General features: G+C 32.9%; 1 pseudogene; it reads left to right on the top strand.

The window, feature by feature from the left end:
- The first annotated feature begins 5,054 nt into the window (after positions 1 to 5,054).
- LOC125912039 (uncharacterized) lies at positions 5,055 to 5,175 on the top strand (annotated as a pseudogene).
- Positions 5,176 to 5,482: the final 307 nt, after the last annotated feature.

Here is a 5,482-nt window from a genome sequence, read left to right on the forward strand (position 1 = left end):
TCATGATCTCACGGTTTGTGGGTTCTAGTCCTGCATCAGGCTCTGTGTTGAATGCTTGCTCGGAGCCTGGAGCCTGCTTCAGATTCTGTGTCTCCTCCTTTCTCTGTCCCTCCCCTGCTTGTGCTCTGTCTCACTCTGTCTGTCAACCATAAATAAATGTAAAAAAAAATTTTTAAAGAACAAATTTAATTAAAAAGGTTAAAAAATAAATATATAAAACTGCAGCAACTCAGATAAGTCAATGATGCTTTACACATCCAAACTCTTTTTTACAATATTTCCTGAAGCAGGATATACAACCCTCAGTCCCTGTATGCACAGTATGTTTTTTGATAAATATTTATTGGTTTCTTCTATGGAACACACTGGGAGCTAAGCTCTAGTGATGCAAAGTAAGCCAAAGAAAAGAATCCTGCTTTCAGGAAGCTCACAGTTTAGTGGAGGACATATACTAAAAACGAGTAAACAAGTAAACAAAAATGACCAATTGTGGTAACTGATATAAAGAACAGGATGCCAATCTAGACAAAATAAGAATAGAGTGAAAGTATGAACCTTTGTCAATAGGGTAGTCTGGAAGGGTAACTTTCTGGCTGAGACTCCAAGGGCAAAATTGGATACTTCCACAAAAAGCATGGCAGGAAAGAATATCCCAGGCAGCGCAAACAACCAGAGCAAAAGCCCTAAAGCCACAAAGAACAGGTTTTATGCAAGGAACTGAAAGAAAAACAGTTTGCCTGCAGTCTGGGGGTAAGAAGGAATAGTAGCAAGCTAAGAGTTTGGAGATAATTAGGGATCACATCAGGAAGGAACTCACAGCACATAGTAGGGAATTAGGATTGGCTTTATTTACAGTGAAAACCAATGAAAAAATTAAACAGTGAATGTTAAATTGTATTCAGGCTACTCTGATTGTTAATGGTGAAATGATTGCAAGAAGATGAAAATGAAAGGGAGAGTAGTTGGTTCTTTTGAGAACCAAGAAAGAGATGATAATCTTTGAGACAAGTATTAAGACAACAAAAATATATGCTGAATTTCTTATGGGAATGAATTAACAAAAAGAGTCAAAGACACTAAACAACCCAGTCACTGGTTTAAGCAATTGGTTGAATATTTCTGTAAAATTCTGAGATGGAAAAGTCAGGTAAAGAACAAGGGAGGAAGGGGTTGGAGGAAAGGATTCATAAGAGAGTTCAATCTTAGAGTTTGAAAGGTTTCTGATAAACCAAATCTGAAACATCTCTAAGGCATCAAAGTCTAAAAGGTTAGTCTGGAGCTTAGCAAAGAGATCTGGAATCTACACATTTGGGAGTCATCAACATCGAGTAATTAAATCCAGACACAGAAATCCCTGTCCACTTTTACATGGTTTTACTCACCATTACTGAGTTTACCTTGAAATTATTATAATTTACTCAGATTTCAGTGGTTTTAGTTTGTGTGTTTTTTTTTTTTTACTGATTCCTACTTTGTTTTTTCCACAGTATGGAATCTGGTACAGTGCTTATTTTGACCTAACATACTCCATGTTACCTAAGACCTTCCCTGTGCCTGGAACTAATACCTAATGCTTGTGGTCCCTCGACTGTTTCCCAACCGTTTTTTTTTCAATATTACCTTCCATAGTAGCCTTTATAGCCATTTTTTTCCTAATTTATCCCCATGATATTTTACAATAGATAGATTATATATTTGTTGATATAATGTCAGATAAAATATCTGAGCTCTGTACATAAAAAAGAATAAGTATATGGATAATCTTTTTATACATTGCAGAATAAGAATGACTAAATTTTTCCAGTAAAAATTTAAAACTGGAAAGGCTACTAACTTAATACTGTTTATGGTAATTTTTAATGTAAATCATTTACTTAAGGAAATTATATCGAATTATATATGCAAATTAGGAGCATATATCAATACATAATAGCAATGTAAGAAGAATTTAAAATTAATAATTCAAAACTTATTTTCCAGCAAAATAAGCAGTAGAAAAACTAAATAATTACTTAAAAATTACTTTTAGTGAACATTTAACTTTTGCTTTATATGAGGAAATAATTAGCTGACAGTCTGACAGTCATTCAAATACTACAGCTTTCCTTTTTCTTTTTAGTACTTTACAGAATTCTAGGTTGATTACGGATGTAGAATTAAATAATAAAATATAGACTATTTTTTATTTAATCTTCAGAACCAACCATACACACAAAACCATTGCGAATCAAACATAAACCACCCGATCCATAATGCAGACAGTAGCAGACAAAAGGCAATGGAAAGTGACCTCTCATATAAGATTTCTATACTGAGCAAATGACTGAGATAAAGTCCTCTGGTTGCAGCCATATATTCACTACAATTTTGTAGCAATATCTTGCAAACATTTTGTACATCTTCCAAGAACTCAATGTCAGTGCAATTTATGTGATATGCAAGAAAATCCCATGAGAAAAACTAAAGATTGAGAAATACAACTTTGTAGGGTACAACTGAGCTTTAGATGGCCACATACCATTGTAATAACATTCCTCTCCAAGAACCAATTTTTATTTATTTGAGGGTGATCTTATTCTTACTGAGAATCTAGATCTTAGATCATCTGAGGTCCAAGAGACTATAACATTGCCCCCTTTCCAGCTCTACTGCTGTAGACTGAACTCTTTAATTGGTAAGTTTCTAGAAGAGGACATCCCATACATCTGGCTTCTCAAGACTTAATTATCCCTTTACTATTAAGTAACATATGCAATAAATATAAAAATAAATAAGTCATAAATTCAAACCTTACTTAAAATTAATTTCAGAAACTATGACATATAATTAGAAATATACATATAATAATAATAAACCACTAAAACATTTTGTTTTAATTCTACACTGAGTTACACATAAACAGAGGTGTCAGTGGAAGACGGTCCAAAAATATAAATGGTATTTGGAAAAAATATTTAATGACTGGCACAGTTTTAAAATGTATGCTTTTATTCATTTCCATTTCTATTTCAGGATACCTTGACCTCATTCTTCAAGGTAGAAGTATTTTCTTTACAGCAACTGCTGATCCATGGATAACCTAGTCCAGAGCTGTCTGAAAGCTTGTGAATCACTCCACTAAACTAGGCTAAATTCAAAATAACCCCAAAATCTTGCTGGGGAATAAACATCTAAAAAAAAATCACTGTTTAGAGGAAGATCTTTTATATATGATGTTACAATTTGAAAAAAGAAAAAAAGCAGGCAAGTAGTTAATAATCACTACCTTTGCTTTTTCTTTTTACTCTTGGAAAAATCCAACTCCCCAAAATGCAGTTTTAAATGCAGCAAAAATACAAGTGAATTATCTCTGAATTTTTTTTTCTTAATTATTCAAGTATGAAAAGTTGTGTGGTTAAAAATAGCAGGATTTTTTGAGGAGATAATATTTTTAAGTAATTGGCAAAAATCTCAGCTGGAAGTGAAATAGCCTTATTATCAAATTTAGTAAAGTACAGGGCAAGGCACAAGTGGCAATTTGCTGATCACATGGACAGGGATGAATTTGGCAGAGCTGAAAGAAGTAGACAGCTCCGGAGTTGTGAGGCTCCTCAGAATTACATCTACTCTCTCAGCAACCAGAATAGGCATATTCTACCTAATAATCATATCTTCAGAAACCTTTCTAGCTTTAAAATAGCTAGTGAATAGTTGTCTAGATCTGTCAATGATTGAAATAGTTTAGGACACAGTTACACATAAGGAATAAATGTCCCATGCAAGTTCAGTTTGGCATACATTAAGGAAAATAGGCTTTCAAAATCTTCCCCACCCCCCTCCAACTTTGAAGCATTAGACTGGTAGCCTAATGTCCTGAAAGCCTCTAGTTTGTTAAAAGCAAGGGTTTTGTTTTTCTTTTTTCTTTTTTTCCTTTTTCTGTATTTGAACACTGTAATCCTCCCAAATTTATAATTCTCACTTTTTTGTGACAATAATTTTCACTCTTATTGTTCCATCTTCTGTTTTAAACTCCTTAAATGCAAGCTCCATTACTTTTAACTTACTCTGAAAAGCATCGAATGTAATGTCACTTGCAAATAGGTACTTAAAAGGCTCTGAATGATAGAATGTTGATGTCGACAGACGTAGGGTCCCAGCAAAGAATGAAATTGTTAAAAAGTGACAGAAAACTATGAACCTGGTACAAACAGGATTTTCATCTCTAAATGTTGAGTTACCTAAAAGACATGTTTTAGTAGAGGCGAAAATACATAAAAATAATTAGCACGGTATCTCCTAACACTAGCAACTTAAAAACCCTAAGGCCAGAAGGGCCCAATCCTTAGAAAAGTTAAGAGTCCTGTACCTATTCCCCAGAAGTTGGGTTGGGTTAGGGATATAATTATTGCAACTACCAAAATCTAATTTTGATATATAGTTTTTGTGTTTTTTTTCAGAAATATCTTTCTGATTATAATATCTAAAACCCCGAAGATTTTAATCAATGGACATTTATAGCTGCTTAACAAATGACTGACAATAATTCTTTATTCAAAGCACTCCCCATATTCGCAGCTCATAAAGCTGGGTAATTATCACCACTTGGTAACCATGGGACTTCAAGAAGGTCATTTTATTTCTCTCAAATTTAAAAGTATCTCTTTTATATATTATAAAAATATTTTCTCTGGTTTCCTCATGCAAATTTCAAATGAACTAAAACAAAGTGTTTTATATCATCAAAAACATTATCATACTCTTGATGGTGACCACAGTGAAAAGAATGAAATAGACTAGTTTTCATATATACTTTCTACAAAGTAATCATAAAGACTTTCATTAAAAAGATGTCATCAAAGGGAAAAAAAAGTTGACAAAATTCTAAATTTGTAAAAGTGATCCTCTCACTGTCTATAATCCTAGTTTAATGGGATCATATGGTATACATTGCTTCATAATTATTTTTTCTCAACAATTTATCTGTATTCTATGTCAGAGCATATAGATTTATTGTTTTAAATTTCTATCTTTTAAATTGCTATATAGTGTACCAGAATTTAGGAATATTAAGGCTTATCGCTTCTCGGCCTTTTGGCTAAGATCAAGTGTAGGAATATTAAGGCTTATTGCCTAATAAAAACTACTCCCGTTTATAAAATGAAAAATTATATTTCTAGTATTTTTTATTTACCCCCTTATTCATATGTAGAATTACCCAAGAATAAATGCCTAAAATGAAATGACATGTAAAAAAAAAGTTATATTTTCAGAAAAACATGCATTTTTATTCTGCCTTTTTCTGCATTTTATTCCACATACTTAAGACTACACTTTGCAGCTGTATGGATCTGGATGGGATCATGTGACCAATTCTGGAAAAGAAAATGTTGGCAGAAATAGTATTTGAGCCATGTCTGGTCCCTAAAACTCCCATGAGATCCTCTGTTTGTTTTCTGCTCTTTAGTCTGGCCACATGCAGGATGCTAAAAAATTGTATGCTGCC

This window comes from Panthera uncia (genome assembly GCF_023721935.1).
Source record: "Panthera uncia isolate 11264 chromosome C1 unlocalized genomic scaffold, Puncia_PCG_1.0 HiC_scaffold_3, whole genome shotgun sequence".
Classification (NCBI taxonomy): domain Eukaryota; kingdom Metazoa; phylum Chordata; class Mammalia; order Carnivora; family Felidae; genus Panthera; species Panthera uncia.